General features: G+C 39.3%; 1 protein-coding gene and 1 non-coding gene across 8 annotated transcripts in view; both read right to left on the reverse strand.

The window, feature by feature from the left end:
* The window catches only part of PMCA (plasma membrane calcium-transporting ATPase 3), a 485,021-nt gene that overhangs the window by 51,257 nt on the left and 415,088 nt on the right, over nt 1–18,676 (reverse strand). The gene's annotated exons all lie outside the window — the stretch shown is intronic.
* On the reverse strand, nt 1,920–2,037 carry LOC145414487 (5S ribosomal RNA). Its single transcript, XR_013899905.1, has one exon. It is a non-coding gene; the product is annotated as a 5S ribosomal RNA (ribosomal RNA).

Below are 18,676 nucleotides of genomic sequence, written 5' to 3' on the forward strand. Positions count from 1 at the left end.
AAAGTAATCACTGTGAAGAGGAGGAGCTGGTCCATGCATCTAAAGGTGGGATACCTAGTTAGGTGTTTCCACAACCTCCCAATGAAGAAAATGGGTTTTGGGATATGAAAAGTCCTGTTGTATTTAATCCTAATCAGCTGTTGTAGCACCTAATGAAGGCTGTCAAAGCAAATGGTAGGATGAGGTCCAGCTGGAATACTAGTGTTTATCTACAGTACAGTGACTGGCTAAATAAACAATCTACAAATATTACTGATATGTAAAACTAGAGGGCTGCACCAAGTGCAATCTCAACAGAGGAAAAGGTCTCCTCTGCTTGGGTACCCCCACCCCACCCTAAAATAATTCTATCTATCTATCTATCTACCTACCTACCTACCTACCTACTGTATCTATCTATCTATCTGTGTGTGTGTGTGTGTGTGTGTGTGTGTGTGTAAATACATACATATATATATGTATATATATCTATATCTATATATATATATATATATATATATATATATATATGTGTTTTTATATATATATATATATATATATATATATATATATATATATATAGTAAAATCTCAAATTTCGACAGTTTAGAATTAGATTATTTGAATTTAGATGCATTTTGGAGTGGTCTGCCTACCTCACTTTTCGATGCAAAATCGCGAATTTTGATGCTGTCACGGGCGTCATAAGCAGAAACAGTCAAAGATCATCACCTTCTTCAGGCCAATTACTAGGGTGTTGCAAAATATAACCATCCAAGAGGGTGAGGAGGAAGATGTTGACACTGTAGATGTCCAGATACTCAGGGATGATTTTCATTTTGAAGAATTTGGGTTGGATACCTCCACAGAGGAGGCTACTTCAACTAAGTGGTCCACCCCTGCCACACACCACCAACACCAGCCAGCCAAGTGATAATATTCCATAACCTAAGGTTAGTACTGTACTGTACAGTGTGCTGTAACTACTGTAATAAAAACTGTGACAGGATACTGACAAACTGTAATAAATTTTGCAGTATTCTACACTACTGTACAGTATGGCAATACAGTGCAGAACTACAGTTACTTAACCACGTTTATAGTTCATAAAGTTTACAGGGAGTGTGGGCAAAAAATCATGATTTTATGTAGTGAAGCTGGGAGGCCCTGGACCCAAACTGATTTTTCCCTTATGAAGTTCAGTTTAAATTTCGATGTTTTAAATCTAGATGCAGTTTTTTGGTACATATGCCCATCAAAATTTGAGATTTTACTGTGTGTATATATATATATATATATATATATGTATGTATTATTTATGTTCCTTTGTTGGTCTAGCCTTCAATAACATCAGGAATAGGGTGCTCACTTGGTAACAAAGGAAAATATCACAAAGTAGGAATGATATTTTTATCAGTGGCAATAGCACATTTACTATGTAAAAAAATAAAATAACATAAAACAAAATAAATAATACCCTTCATGTTCCTCCCTATTCCCACAAAAAAAAATAATGGATTGAAGGAAAAGACAAATTCAGCCTCCTATGCATCAGGTTATTGTTTACGAAAGTCTGGGACCATTTCAAGAACAACAGCAACAATGACAATCCCACCAGATCATTTCATTATACTAGAGAAAGATCTCTCACACTAACGGAGTTAAATATTTATATATCCAGTGTTTTCCTTCTACGTAAGATGACAGGTTCCTCCAGCTAGCTTGTAAGACATTAGGAAGAATTTCTCATACCACTGTCAACTATGCTTCTTCTTTTTACATCCCTTAGTACTTTCAGAATTTCTTATTCATTCATTCATTCATTCATTGCCAGATGCCATGTATCCCAAATGGGGTGACCAAGGCTTAGAGTTAATTGTTTTTACAGGGAGGGGCACTACTCCTCCACCAACCCCACTTGACACGTAGGGAGAACGTTATGCCAATAGCATCTGGTGTTCCCAGGCGGTCACCCATCCAAGTACTAACCAGACCCAACGTTGCTTAACTTCGCTGATCGGACGGGAAGCGGTGTACTCAACGTGGTATTGCTTACTAAATTATTAAAATGAGTAAAAATCAATAGTTAATTATTTAGTCAAATAATGCAACTACGCTTAGTACTGTATTAATATAAAACATGGATATGATTAAATTTTCGAGTATACACAGCATAAGATAAACCATTCTTTAAGTCATTTCTGTATCAATGGAGAAAAATGCACCTGAGGGACACTACCAACATCCTTATGCAACTCTGAATGCTATTTCCCTGATTTGATACACCATACAAAAATTCAAAGTACAGTACTGACTACTCAAATCCAAGAAAGTGGGAAATCAAGGATGTGGCACACTTGCCACTTCTTGCGAGCAATACCTCATAAGACAATGCTACTTTTAACATTAAGACTATCATTGTTATAAAGATCATATTGAACAAAAGTGCTATTACTATTAAAAAAAAAAAAAAAAAAAAAAAAAATACATGAAACAAGTAAAAAAGCAAACATCATAATCTACAAAGTAAGCAGAGAAAACTGTAATGCCCATGATGAAGGTTTATACCATCCATCCATCCATCATCATCCAATCCTATGTCACTCAATAAAGGAGCATAGGAAACCATGGCTATGCAAGTTCGTCCTGACATTTAAGATGAGAATGATTTTTGGTCCTGACATTTAAGATGAGAGTGATTTATGATGAGTGACACAATTTTATAAAAAATGACAGGAATTTATAATAAAACGCTCTACTTACTAACTTGAAGTGTGTTAAGACTCGTAGCTAAATATCCCATGCCAAGCCTAGAATAGGCTTCCAGTATTTTAAATAACTCAGCAGGGGAAAGAATCTTTAATTGAAAATTATTAGTAAGGTGCCTACCTACCTACCTATGAACCTCCCCAAGGATAGCTGTGTGTCTTCCAACATAGCCGCATACAAGAGACACTTAACTACTAAGAGTTCTTTGGCACTGATGTGAATGTAACAATTTTCGTAGGTCTTTGGGCAATAGTCTTGGCCTCATCTATGGCATCCATCAGCATAACTAGACACAATTGGGAAGGAACCCAGGGAAGTATAGTTTTCCAAAGATCCTAATCTGAATTAATTATTTACTCTAATGGTTGGGTATGTTTTAGTACAATACACCCTAATGTGTATGAGTCTGATGCTCTAAACTCTGAGAACCGTTTCCTCTATCAATGTTGTAAGGAGATAATTTGAACTCCATGAAAACTGTCTCCTCTATCAACGTTGTAGGGATATGCTGGCAGTCTGGGCATTTCTCAGGGCTGAAGCAGCCTTGTTCAAAGTGCTGGAGGTGCAGTATACCAGACTTTTGCTCATAGCTATCAAAGGTTGCTAAATCCTAGATGCTAATGTGATTGGAGATGACCCAACACATTAAAAACAACATTTTCTCAAAGAATTTTCTGTATCATGACCCTAAAACCCTAAGATGACTCTACAGTTCACGGAAACACAAAAGAGAGCATCAGGCTAGGCATCTGCAGGCCGTTATTCAAAGTTTAGCAACAAATAATTTCAAGATGTAGTACATTACAAGGACTTGAGGTCAGAGTGAGGTGTCCATGATGCACGATGGATGATGTTGTTTTCTTCAGAAAAGACACTGTGTACCATTAAAATGTCACAGAAAAATGAATGCATCTCTAATATTCAAGGAGAAACACAGGTGAGTGTCGAGCAAGATCATGTTGACGTGAGAAATCACAGACTCAAAGTCAGTGTGAGAAGAGCCATACATGACACTGCCTTCTTGAAAATAGATACTGAGTCCAGTCAAAAGGCATCATAAGCCAAATACAACTCTAGAATTCAAAGGAAAATGTTAGGCAGGCACCAGTATGTCATTTTGTGTCTGGAGTACGCCATGTGTGTTGTCATGTTGACAAGTGACATCACAGACAAAGTCAGTGTTAGAAGTGCCATACATGACACTGCCTTCTTCAAAACAGACACTGAGTCCAGTCAAAAGGCATCACAAGCCAAACGCATCTCTGGAATTCAAAGGAAAATTTTAGGCAGGCACCAGTAGGTCATTCTGTGTCTGGAGTATGCCAAGTATGTTATTGCCTTGTACTCAACTTGATACCATGGAGGGAGGGGACACCTGAAGGAGAGTTCCCACCAGCTAAAGACATGTCTGGGGATGTATTAAGTCACGAGGGATAAGCCAGTGTAATATGCCCCTGACCCCTTGTATCTGATTATGTACTTTCCATCTTATTCTTGCATCTCCAGACAATTTTACTCAGCTAAGGAGAGAATTTCTGAAATGGAGGAATGTGACTAAGTTTTCACTAACCCTTCCACTACTGTAGCTCTTTCTTAAGTTGCTTTCAATTAAGAGGAGGTAGCAAAAATAATGCAGATGTCATCACTGGATTACTGTAATGATTAAGAAAGTAGTCTGCCTCCCACCTAATATGCCTTGCATCAGTCCAGGACTACTGAATCAAATCTGAGGAAACTAAGGTGTCCTAGTGATTAAGCATCAAATGAGTCTCAGACCAAACAGAGGACACAGAAAATGCCAGTTACCAAAGCATCTCACAGGAATAGTGAAAGAAACATGGGAGGAAGATGTGGAGAACTGATGTCTGGCACCACTTTCCTGGCAAACAGTCATGAGGAAACAACTCAGAGGATGGGCCAAAGCCGAAGTGAGAGCAGCAACACTCATCCATAATGGGTATGGCAAATTGGGAAAAAAAAAAAAAAAAAAAAAAAAAAAAAAAAAAAAGGGGGGGGGGGGCTTCCTGAAGGGAAGATCAGCAGAAAAATGTAAAGTGGCTCACAAGGAGCTATAAGGTATCACTTAGCATGAACAGACTGTCTCCAAAGTAAACTTAAGGCAGACAAAAAAAGAAACCCGTCTAAAATGAAAAAATGATCCAAGAGAACTCTGAAGTGTCAGGCAGGTCATACCACAGAAGAGGTGAGAGAACACAATTGTGAAAGGATTCAAAAAGCCCAAACGAATAGGGAGTGATAAAACAATGGTAGACAGGCTATATAAAAAAAATGTGTAAACAAGTGAAAAACACAGTCCCTGTAACATGCACCATTGTTGGAACACAAAGGACCATCCTACAGAAGGTTCAAGGGTAAGATCTGTCTATCTATCTATCTACAGCAAAATTACTTAATCCTGTCCTAGCCAATATTTTTTTCACTGAATATACTCCTCTCTGCCAAATTATTTAAAGCACATGAAAATTATGTCTGGCCTGTCTGAGGACATAGAACTTTGAGAAATTACACCAAGAAAGGCCAGTAAATCATTCAATAAAGCAGCAAGAACAGTATCTGCTTAGTGATCGTAGACAACAAGATAACAGAGCCATCCCCTCATTATAACTTTATGAATAAATGAAAGAAAAATGCAGCACACTTTTCTAACTGCAACTGTTAGACCATACAGATTACAATGCCAGCCAAAGAAGAAAAGCCATGTTATACATTCTTAGGCAATGAATCAGCCTGAGAGCACTGATTCAGAAAATCAGCATTCTGGACAAAATTCCCTCATAGTAACATATCAACTTGCTAACATGAACAGGGGAGGTTTCAGAAAGCCAAAACAACAATATTAAGTACAGTAAAATTAGAGGAAATATTTTGCATGCATGGTGGCCACTACTTGAGCCAACAGGTGGCCATACCCATGAGTGAAGGTGATCTTTAGTTATTAACTGTCTTTAAATGCAAGCCTGTAGTGTTTATTTAAGGTAAGTTGCTTCCTTGAATTTGAGCAAAGTCTCATCTCCTTAAAAGAACAATAAGGTACTGTATAAATGTGCTTAAAAAATCAGCCTGTTACATGCCGAATGATGGATAAAAAATATATGAATACCTAACAAGAAGGAAACTATAAATCTATAAATCATGAAGCAATATTGAGCAAGCTGCAGGATGAAGTTATTCTGCACTGCTACACCAAATCCATACTAATAATAACATTCTACAACTCAAAAATGCTGCATGACTGACTTATCACACAACTTTTGTCTCTGATGTGATTTAAATGCTCTGTACCTGAACCTCTGTATAGGTATACACATATTTTTATGCAATCACATCCTTACATTTATTTTCATTCTCTCTCTCTCTCTCTCTCTCTCTCACACACACACAGAGACACATAAACGCACACACACAGAGACACCAGAAATCAGAGAGTAAACACGTCGCTCTGAGCTGACCACTCATGCATACAACTGACTATACATAAATAGTATCTTTATATGAGTCAAGCTCTGTACAGGGTTTATCTAAATGATATTATAAAATATTAGAGCAAGTTTAAGCAAGGTGTTGCCCAAATAACAGAACATAACTGGTTAGTGCTTAAATGCACTGATCAAGTCACAGATGTTTCAACTACGGCACCACAGGCGAGTAAGATGCACAATTGTAAGAAAAACTTTTTTTTCTTATTATTAACACAAAAGGACCACCATATTAAGTGAAGTGAATAAGGAAGGTCTGGGAAGAGGGAAAGGGTTAGAAAACAGGATGATTCCTACCAGGAACTGGTCGAAATGGAAACATTCAACAAATTAGTAGAAAGGGTGAACAGACTGGAAAGGGCATTTCAGAGTGAAATGGATGGAATTGAGAAGCAACTGCACATGCAAAAGGAGGAAAATGAATAATTAGTAAAGGAATTAAACAGGAAAGACACAACAACAGATGAACTGACAGCTGAGGTAGGTTCACTTAAAGGAAGATCAGTGAAATGGCAAGTATGGTTGTCAACCATAAAAGTATTATGGAGGAATTCAAAAATGATACAGAGGCAGTTAGGCAAACAAGTACTCTGACAGACCAAAATAATGATATTGAAGAGAAGATAACCCAGATAACTGAAGTGATGCAAAAGTTATAAAGATGATGTGAAAACTACGTATGCTGAAATGGTGAAAGATAGGAAAGACTTACAAACAAGAGTTGAAGAAAAAAGCATTAAAAAGGATGTGAAAAAAATAATCCAAAATAACTCAATATAGGTCAAAGATTCAGCAGATATCGATAAATCTATAGTAATCACCGGTATAGAGGAGGAAAATATAAAACACAAAATTTAAAAGAGACAAAAAGAAAATGGTAAAAATAATGAGCATATTGACAGAAGTATCAAAGGAAAAATGTAATAAAGTCATACAGGAACACAATAGGCTAGGGAGAAATGAGAGAAGTAAGTTAAGGCCTCTGAAAGTAACCTTCCAGAGTGTGAACACTGTAGAGGCAATACTAAAAAATGCAAACAAACTTATGGAACAAGAGGAATTTTAAAAAGTATGGATAAAGCAATGCCTAACTCAAGAGGAACTGGGAATACTAAAAGAGAAGAGGGAGGAGGCAAAAACAAAGAACAAGAGAAGATCAGAAGAAGAGAAGAGTACTTTTTTTTACAAAGTAACTGGACTGCAGGTAAGAAAGTGGTACATAACCAACAGGGAACAGAAAGAAGGAAGGTAGTAGACTTTGGTCATGGCAAGTATGTAAACAAAATGGTTAGGTTGATATACTCATCTGTAGATGGAATGGTGTCTACATTATTTGAGATAGTACTGTAGACTATATCAAAGAAAAGGAACCACACATTATCTGCCTAACTGATACAAAATTAACCCCAAAGATATCAAACGATACCCTAAAATTAGAAGAATACAATATATGGAGAAGAAACAGAAATTCAAAAAGAGAAGGAACTATAATCTTAACAATGAAAAATCTACAAGTCAAAGAAATAAAACTAGATATACCCTCACAAGCAGAACTGATTGCATTGGAAATTAACACATATGAAGGGAACTTAATTGTGGCAAATTTATACATGCCACCTAAAACAAACACCTGGGAAAGAGGCAAATATAAAGACCTGGCAGAAATTACAATTCAGAGTTTAAGAACATTATTACACAGAATAGAAGAGAAATCTGAAAGAATTGTATTATCTGGAGACTTCAATTCAAATATAAATTGGAATACTTTACATGTAAAAACCATGAAAGCAGTTGGGATCAAAAGCTCTTAGATCTTGTGCTGGAGTTCTTCCTAACACAGCATGTAAAGGAAAACATTAGAAAAGGAGGACTTAATGATCCATCCGTACTAAATTTATATTTACCAGGCAAGAAAATGAAATTGACAATATATCATCCCCCAATCAGCAAAAGCGACCATGTAGTATTAAATTGTGCCTTCTGGATTTCATATGATGTTACCAGCTATGAGAGTTACAAAAAGGGTTTAAATTACAAAAGGGCAATTATCATGACCTGAAGAAGTACTTCTTAGAAATAGACTGGGTAAAGGAATATAGAGGACAAGACTTAAATATTATGTATAGAAAATTCTATGATCTTTATGAAACAGGAGTCCAAAATTACATCCCACAGCACAAAGCAACAGAAATGAAAATAAAGAAATGGTTTAATACAGAGTGTAAAAAAGCAAAAGAAAAAAAAGAGACTTGCTGTGGAATAGATAAAGAAGTCACAACAGTCAGAGGGCATATAACAACTATAAACAGGCAAGAAATGATTATACAAAGATAAGGAGGGAGACTCAGCTACATCCGAAGTAAAACCAAAGTTAAAGAAAAATACAGTTCATTACAGATGAGGGGATCATCTATACACAAGAGAAAGATATTTGTGAAGCACTAAATAAAAACTTTCAGTCAGTTTTTACAAAAGAAAGAAATTCTGAGAGAGACGATATGGAATATGCATGCCCACATGTACTACCAGATTTACAAATATCAGAACAAGAAGTACAGGAAGAGTTACGTAAATTGGACAAAGGAAAAGCAAATGGTCCTGATGGAATTTCAGGTTGGGTACTATATGAATGTACAGAAGAGCTAAGCAGACCATTGTATTTAATATTTAAGGAATCCTATTTAATATTTAAGGAATCCTTAGATCAAGGTAAACTACCTGACACTTGGAAGAAAGCAAACATTGTTCCCCTGTTCAAGAAAGGGAATTGACAGGATTCACTCAACTACCAACCAGTATCGCTGACCAGTGTTGTAAGATACTAGAAAAGCTGATATGGGAAGTTTGTGTAAAACATCTAAAAGAACACAGTATGATAACAGAGAGACAGTTCAGTTTTAGAAAGGGAAAATCATGTGTTACTAATCTGTTAAGCTACTATGACACAGTTACAGAAACATTACAGAAAAGAGAAGGATAGGTGGACAGTATCTATTTAGATTTTAAGAAAGCATTTGACAGAGTACCACATCAAAGACTTTTATGGAAACTGTACCATCAAGGAGGTATTCAAGGCAATCTCTACTGTTGAAATCAGGATTTTCTCAGAAAAAGGGAAATGAGAACAATATTAAGAGGAGTTTACTCATCATGGAGGGAAGTGACCAGTGGAGTGCCACTGGGCTCAGTGCTGACACCAATTATGTTTTTAGTATATATAAATGACATAGACAGTAACACTGGAAGTGGATGCTATCTCAATATGTTTGCAGATGATGCAAAACTTCAAAGGAAAATTACTAACACAGATTCTTGCAAAGAGCTGCAAGAGGAATTAAACAAGCTTCATGAATACAGTAGAGCAATAAATGGCAAATGGAATTCATTGTGGATAAGTGTCATGTAATTAAATTTGGTAAAACTGAGCAAAGACCAGATTGGGATTATAAGTTAGGAAGAACAACCCTACACATATCAGAAAGGGGGAAGGATCAGTAACAGACTATCTCCAGATGATCACATCAGTGAGAAGGTATGTAACTTGTATACATTGCTTGCTAATATGAGAACAGCATTCACGTATACAAATGAAGATTTGCTGAGGAAGATAATAGCATCATTCATCAGAACAACCCTGGAGTAGGCATCTAGTCTTGGATCCTTATCTCAAAAAACAAATAGCTAAGACTGAAAAAGTACAAAGGGCAGCCACAAGATGGGTACCAAGCTGAAGGGATCTAAGCTATGGAGAAACACTGGAAAGACTGAATCTACCAACGCTCCAGAAGAGAAGGAGAAGGGGAGACATGATTATGCTATATAAATGCATCTCAGGGAAAGAGAAAATAGACATAAATGAATATATATCATATGGGGAAGCATTAGCAAGAGGACATTGCAAAAAACTGCATGAAACGAGAGGTGATAAAGATGTAAGAAAATTTAGTTTCCCAAATAGGGCAACTGATCAGTGGAATGCACTACCGAATGAAGTAGTGTGTGCCAAAACTATTCATAAATTCAAGGACATGTATGATAAAAATGGTTTAATACATGGGACAGCATGAGCTTGACTCATTCCTGTAACGGTACAATTAGGTAGGAACAATTAGGTAAGGACACACACACACACACACAAAGGCACCTCCCATGCAGTCACAACTCCACACACTTGCTGTTAAATAACTTCATCCTATACACTTTACACCCAATGAGTATGATACTGGTGCTATGGAACATTTTATTTTATCATCATCATCACCATCTAATCCTGTGTTGCCCCATGAGGAGCATAGGAGCCCAGGGCTAGGCAAGTTGGTCCTGCTATTTAAGATGAGAGTGACTAGCCTCACTCATCCCTGAGTGGCATTACATGAGAACTAAACCCCAACCATCCCTTGGATATAAACTTGCACCAGCTCAATCCAATCGGAGCCCCTTAATAACCCACTAAACCACGAAGCGTCATTATTTTATTCTATGGTTACCACCTATAGTAAATGGTTTCCTGGTGTACAGAAAACCATTTGGCTTGTCATTCAGTGTAGGGTCACCCATAGGCAGAAGGAAGAGAAAAGAATGAAGGAAAAAAAAGACAGAAGAGGGAGTGCAGAGTCACCCATAGGCATGAGGAAGAAGAAAGAATCAAGGAAAGAAAAGCAGAAGAGGACCAAAGGAAAGAAGGAAGGGAGGAAAAGGCAGTCACCCAAGAGCTGAACTACATCGAGAGGATGGTGTGTGCCCTCACCAACCACTATTCTATTTTATTATTATTATTACTATTTTTTATTTATTTATTTTTTTTTGTGGTAGGTGGTGGTGACCATCACCCACTCATTTGATACAGTGCTACCTACTTCTTCTTTTACCTTTATCATTCTTTTTCTGTGTTCTGTCCTCCTCTCTTCCTATTTCTCCCATCTTTCCTGTCACTTTTTATTACTCTTCATTCCTTTTCAGGTGGCTTTACATTGAGTGACAAGCCTAATGGTTTCCTGTAAGCCAGGAAACCATTTACAATGCTGGGTGGCAAACAAATAACCGACCCACTCGTGTTCCCTATGCATCAACAAGTGGGTTGGTGGAGGGTTAGTGCCCCTTCCCATAAAACATCTAACTCAAAGACATCCCTTAGGGATTATGGTGTCTGGCTAGAGACACTGTAGAGAGACAGACAAATAATTTTTTCATTATATTCTCCCTATCAACAGTAAGAAGGTACTGTACTCCATAAACGAAAATGGTGGGTCAAAGTACAGACAGAGGTGTATACCAAAATGAGGTAAGGCTGGACTTGTAAATAACCACTCATAACTTTAAATATTATAGTACTCGTAGTTAGGAGGATACACAATATGTTAGGGGTAAATGCATATTCATTCATTCATCAACACCTAATCCTGTGTTGCCCCATGAGGAACACAGAAGCCCAGGGCTAGGTGAGTTGGTCCTGACATTTAAGAAAATGTGTATAACATACAAAAATATCTACTAGGCTCCAAGATAACTATGGAATAATTCCTGTCTTTTTTACAACAGTTATTTCTGTAGGATTAAGCACACCATATTCATACTTCTTTCAGTCACACTCTTATATAGCATTTTACTGCTGTTCATGTTACAAGAAACTTAACTAACTGGACGGACAACAAACCTCCATTAACCTCTTATTTCAGAGGGTTTCTTAATTATTTTATTCTGGCTACAGCCTGACAATTCAGTTCAGCTTACCAGAGATTTCTCTCACTGAAAGAGTAATTCATATCTCTATCCACCTATCTACAGACAAGTGCTTTAATTATGATGGGATGGCCACATAAGAACCACCTCCATGCCACCCAGTCCATTGCCATCAAGCTGTTCTCTCTTCAACCTACACCAATCCTGAACAAATACCATTCCACCCACTCCCTCCATCTCATCCTCAGTCTTCCATTCCTCCTCTCCCCCTCCACCTCACTCACATACACTCTCCTAGTCAATCTCTCACTCTCCATTCTCTACATATGGCCAAACAATTTCATATTTCACTTAGTTGTATTCAGGTTGCAGTATTCTCCACTACTTTCTTCACTTGCAAAATCCAGTACTCAAGTTCTTCAACCATGGATTTGTGCAAAAAGTAGCACTTTTTCTCTAATTTCAAACAACTAGAATTCAAGCCTACTGCAGTATACTGTCTCTTTCTGGGAACAATGATTTTAATGTTCCCCCAAATTTTCCAAAATATACCAGTATGTGAAGTAATTTTCAAGCTATCAGAACAATTACCTGATCCACCAAACAATTCTAAACATTTCTCAAATATATAACTAATGCAAAGAATATTCACTCGTAAACACCATCAGCAAACCTATTGTTTTCATGAGAATGGGGACTCTGAACACAGTTCTCTTATTTCTGCGCTTCTATCTCTCTCTCTCTCTCTCTCTCTATTATATATATATATATATATATATATATACAGTGCTCGTCAGAAGTATCGACCGCCTATGGCAGGGCTCGCAATACTTTTGGCGAAAAAAGAATCACCCGTTTTTGGTACTAAAAATTGAGCCAGATGTTTGGGGCGCTAACATGACGTCACGGGAGCTTGAGGCCTTACTGCGCACTGGTTGGCTCCTGCCTCAGTTGCCTACGGGCTGCGTGAGAGAGAGGAACTCCGCCGCGTCTCCCTCTCTTCTTGTGCCATTTTTTACCTAGTGTCCCGCGGTGTTTTGGCTTTCGGCACTTTGTTATGGCCCCTACCCGTGAACTTTCGAGTGAAATCATATCCCAGATCAATTGCTCTAAAGAGGCAGGCCACCCCACGAAGGAAATTAGTGAATTGGTTGGTGTGGCTCGATCGACAGTGAGTAGGTGATGCGCCCGTTTTTGAGTGGAAAATAGTGGTGATGTTCCCACAAAGAAACCGTGGTCTGGTAGGCCCAGGAAAACTTCCCCGAGGTCTGTTAATGTTTTAAAACGTGCGGTGGAGTCTAATCCTCATATGAGTGCAAGGAAAATTAAGGAGAGCAACCCGGAAGTGTTTGGTGAGGTTTCTGTGTGCACGGTGTCTCGAAGAGTCCATGAACTTGGTTACACAAGTCACAGGCCTGTGAGAAAGCCTCTTGTTACAAGTTACCAGCGACTTCATAGGCTTGCCTTTGCTAACAAGTACCTTAACTGGGGTGAGGACCAATGGTTGTCAGTGTTGTGGTCTGATGAGGCAATGTTTAGTGTTACCTGTAATCGAGGAGCACGCGTGTACCAGCGCAAAGGTAGTGACCTGCTTGACCCCCGTTACGTGGAGAGCACAGTTAAACACCCTGATTCACTTATGGTATGGGCTTGTTTCTCTGGTAAAGGTTTGGGGAAGCTTGTTGTGCTTCCCAAGAACTGCAGAGTGAATCAGGACGTTTATCTGGAGCTTCTTTGTGATCATTTACCTGAGTCCTTCAAGCTCACAGGTGCACAAGTGTTTCAGCAGGACGGTGCACCTGCTCATAAAGTCAAATCGGTCACCAATTGGCTTCATGACTGTGAGGTATCATTCATGAAAGACTGGCCAGGCAATAGCCCAGACCTCAACCCGATAGAAAACCTCTGGTACCTCGTAAAGAGGAATCTCCAAGGGAAGAACATGAGCTCTCTGCCTAAGCTGGAAGCAGCCATTCATGACTCCTGGGACAAAATACCACTCCAGCACCTCAGGAACCTCGACCTTTCACTTCCACGACGTCTCAGGTCCATGAAGAAGTGTACAGGATACCCTACCAAGCATTAAAGGTAAATAAAATGCATTATTTATATGTTTTTTTAATGTTGAAAGGTTTGTTTCGTAGGAAGGACGCAGGGCACTCGATACTTCTGACGAGTACTGTATATATATATATATATATATATATATATACAGTAAAATCTCAAATTTCGATGGGCATATGTACCTAAAAATCACCGCGAAATTCAAATCATCGAAATTTAAACTGAACTTCTTATGGGAAAAATTAGTTTGGGTCTGGGGCCTCCGCACCTATCTATCTATCAATCTATAGACCGACGCCCTAATCCCGCAAAGGGTGGCCGCAGACAAAACGCCTCCAAGTCGCTCTGTCACCCACTATTTGACTACCCTCCCCCCAACTCACCCCCCCCTCCCTCATATACCTCTCTACTCCATCCCTCCACTTCATCCTCGGTCTACCTCTCCCTCTCCCTCCCTCCACCTCACCTACATACACCCTCTTAGTCAGTCTTTCATTCTCCATTCTCTTCACATGTCCAAACCACCTCAGTGTATTTCTCCTAATCTTCTCAACCACATCCACATCCACCCCACAACGTTCCTTCACTTCTTCATTCGTCAACCTGTCCTTCCACATCACTCCACATGCTCCTCTCAAGTAACTCATTTCCACTGCTCTCACTCTTGACATGTTCCCTTCTTGCAAGGTCCACGCCTCACTTCCATACGTCAGGATAGGGATCATAATACTATCATGCAGTGACTTCTTAACTTCCATACTCACCTCCCTATTTCTCATCACTGCTTTCAGTGTACTAACAACCTTCCTTCCCTGCTGCACCCTTTCACGCACTTCATCCCCCAAAGTTCCATCCTTACTCATCACACTACCCAAGTACAGTACTTGAATGCACTCACATTCTTCATATCCTCACCATCTAACCTCACTGCACACTCTGTGACTTCATTCCTCTCAAACACCATAACATTACTTTTGTTTACAATAACTTTCAGCTTCCTCCTCCTACACACTGTCCCAAATTCATTCACCAAACCTTGCAACTCCCATTCATTTTCACTCAACAATACTGTATCATCAGCAAACAGCAACACCGGAATCTTCCAAATCTCACCCTCATTTATTAGAGCCACCCCCACATCCACTGCCCTACCATGCACCTCCTTTACAACCCCATCCATGTATATATTCAACAGCCATGGAGACATCACACAACCCCGTTTCAGTCCCACACCGAGATCAAAGAACTCACTCAGCTCACCATCCACTCGCACCGTAGCCCTAGCTCCTTCGTACATACTCTTCACAGCACTCAACAATTTCCCCTCCACTCCATATATTCTTAATACCTTCCACATACCTTGCCTATCTATTCTGTCATAAGCTTTCTCCAAGTCCATGAAGGCAGCATACACTTTCCTTCCCTTCTCTAGATACTTCTCCACTAAACATCTTAGAACAAATATCTGATCTACACACCCTTTTCCCTTCCTAAATGCCCCTTGTTCTTCTCCAACTAGCTCCTCTGTCATATGCCTAACCCTATCAATGAGTATTCTACCAAATATTTTACCAGTCACACTAAGAAGACAAATACCCCTATGGTTACCACATACTTCTCTCTCCCCTTTTCCTTTGTATAAAGGAACAATTAACCTAACTCCCTAAAATAATGACTTTTTGCCCACAACTCCTGTACACTTTATGAACTATAATTGTGGTTAAGTATCTGTAGTTCTGCATTGTACTGCCACACTGTCAGCAAGTGTACACTTGGTGTATTTCTGCCCTTTCCTGTATTGCCATTTCTCCTTTGGCTGCAAAGATTTAGAGGTGCCAGGCTGCTCTCGTACATTACCACTGCTACCCAAAGAACCATTCTTGCTTGCCATCTTGAAACAGGTAAGTTGCGATGAAAATACAAAGAAAATACATACAACTAAATTGCAGTGAAATGCATGTCCACATATGGAAGGCACAGGCTGAAAGTGCAGCACTTGACTGTAGTGGGCTGCTGGCAGGACGGCTGCAAGATGGCCACTGACAACAGAGCATCGCCTTGCACATAGCTTGTTGTTGGTGGTGGCTACTCCCATCTGGGAGCTCTTGTCCTTAAACAACATGACTATTTTTTTTCTCAGTCTCTATTATTCATTTCTATGTTGCACCTTATATTCATAATTACTGTACTTCTCTTCGTTTCAGTACTCTGCCTACTGTATTTGCTAACACCTGTAATTCATTTTGTTTTAGTATTTCTACTATTGATTCTCTTCCTTTACTTTCTCTTGTTATATTTCAAGTTATTAAAGTACTGATTAATTAATAATAAGTATATTTATAGAATGACGGGGAATCGTCCAGGGTGCGAATTGTCCAGATGGGAAATTGTCCATGTTTTGACGGCGAATTATCTGACGGGTGAATTGACTTGACGGTGAATTGTCTCGGAACCATATCATCGTATGCTTCATTTTTTTTTTTTTTTTTTTTTTTTTTTTTAATGTGACCGACTCTGGGCATAGGCTACACAGCCTGCTTTCAAGGCCCAGTAGTCCTCCTACGTACCGCACACCTCTACATGTCACCACTTCGGCGCTAACACTCACCGTCCATACTGCATACATGCTAGGGCTGTCTCATACAGGACTGGTGTATTGGTATTAGCAGGGGTATTTTTACGACATGTCGGCGGGCCTTCTGGTAGATCAGTAAAGTCTGATTTTTCTGAAATTCAAATCCTTAAACTGTTCCCTGCCTCAGCGGGATTTGAACCCGGGTCCGTCAGGACTGCAGGCCAACTCTCTACCGATTGAGCCACCGCCTCCACAAATATACTGTATGAATAAATGATGTTGATTTTCACTCTCTTCTTGACACGTCACAAACGATATTAGGTTATGCTCATACTTTTGCTTATAATTTTCCTTCACTTCTAGCACTTTGGTTCACATCAAAAATATTATCTTTGATTGTTTTGGTTAGAGTCTAGCCCTGACAGCACATGTCACATACGATATTAGGTTAGCTTCATACTTTTTCTTATAATTTTCCTTCACTTCTAGCATTTTAAACTCGTAATAATCTCTACTCCATCTTATATAAGCTTGCATTACTCTCGAAACGTCTACATTTTATGAGTATACTCTCGACAGGCAACAGCTGCCAACTCAGACACATCAAAACATGAAGAGTTGTCTCACATTACAAATTACTAAATCATTTACCATACAAAATTAAACTACATAATTTACCAAGCAGTCATTTAAACAAAACATTATTGTTACATCCCATTCCCCACACTGCCACAGGCTCCAACAGCAGTAGTACAGTACAGGAAGGATGTTGCCCAGTGAGTTGTTCTTCCTATGGTCAGCCTTAAGGTGTACAGTACACAATATCTGCTGAGGCAAAAATAAACACTGGCTTCTTAAAGTTCACTGTCTTTATTTTCCAAGTCTATCTATCTATCTATCTAATGCCAGATGCCTCAATCTTGTTTGGGGTGGCCACAAACAAATCGCCTCCACGTCGCCCTGTCCCCCACCATTTCACTGCCCTGCTCCCAACTCACACCCCCCTCTCTCATATACCTCTCCACCCCATCCCTCCATCTCATCCTCGGCCTCCCCCTCCCTCTTCCCCCCTCCACCTCACTCACATACACTCTCTTCGTCAGTCTCTCACCCTCCATCCTCTCCACATGGCCAAACCACCTCAGTGTGTTCCTCATGACGCTTCCTATCACATCCACATCCACACCACAACGCTCTTTTATATCCTCATTCGTCAGCCTGTCTCTCCATGTGACTCAACAGGCTCCTCTTAAATAACTCATTTTCCAAGTAATTCCACTTAATGCTTTTTAATTTCTCTTCAATGTTCTCACAAGCACTGGAGCTATACACACTTTACCGATTGCAGTTACAATTAATGTTTAACAACACTTCACAGTTAGTACACTTAATCCTTGCTAACACTTCACTTATTACACAAGTACTGATAATAATCTTCACTGACAGTAATTACACTTAATTCACTTCACTGTCTTCTCAAGTTCCAATGATATACAAACTTCAATAACCAGTCACTGTTTGCCACTGCTTTCACAAGTACTGAAAGTATACAATCTTCACTGACACTACACTGCACTACACTCAAACCAAAACTGACTGCACTTCACTCAAACTGACCTGAAACCCAACTAAACTTGTAATAATCTCTACTCCATCTTACATAAGCTTGCATTACTCTCGAAACATCTACATTTAATGAGCATACTCTCGATGGGCAACAACTGCCAACTCAGACACATCAAAACATCAAGAGTTGTCTCACATTACATAACACTCTAAATCATTTACCATACGAACTTCTATCTATTTATCTATCTATTGCCAGACGCCTCAATCCCGTTTGGGGTGGCCACAAACAAATCGCCTCCAAGTCGCCCTGTCCCCCGCCATTTCATTGCCCTGCTCCCAACTCATACCCCCCTCTCTCATATACCTCTCCACCCCATCCCTCCATCTCATCCTCGGCCTCCCCCTCCCTCTTCCCCCCTCCACCTCACTCACATACACTCTCTTCGTCAGTCTTTCACCCTCCATTCTCTCCACATGGCCAAACCACCTCAGCGTGTTCCTCATAACGCTTCCTATCACATCCACATCCACACCACAACGCTCCT

Source organism: Coenobita brevimanus, chromosome 99, assembly GCF_032717465.1.
Source record: "Coenobita brevimanus isolate Jiangsu-jjx chromosome 99, ASM3271746v2, whole genome shotgun sequence".
In the NCBI taxonomy this organism is placed as follows: domain Eukaryota; kingdom Metazoa; phylum Arthropoda; class Malacostraca; order Decapoda; family Coenobitidae; genus Coenobita; species Coenobita brevimanus.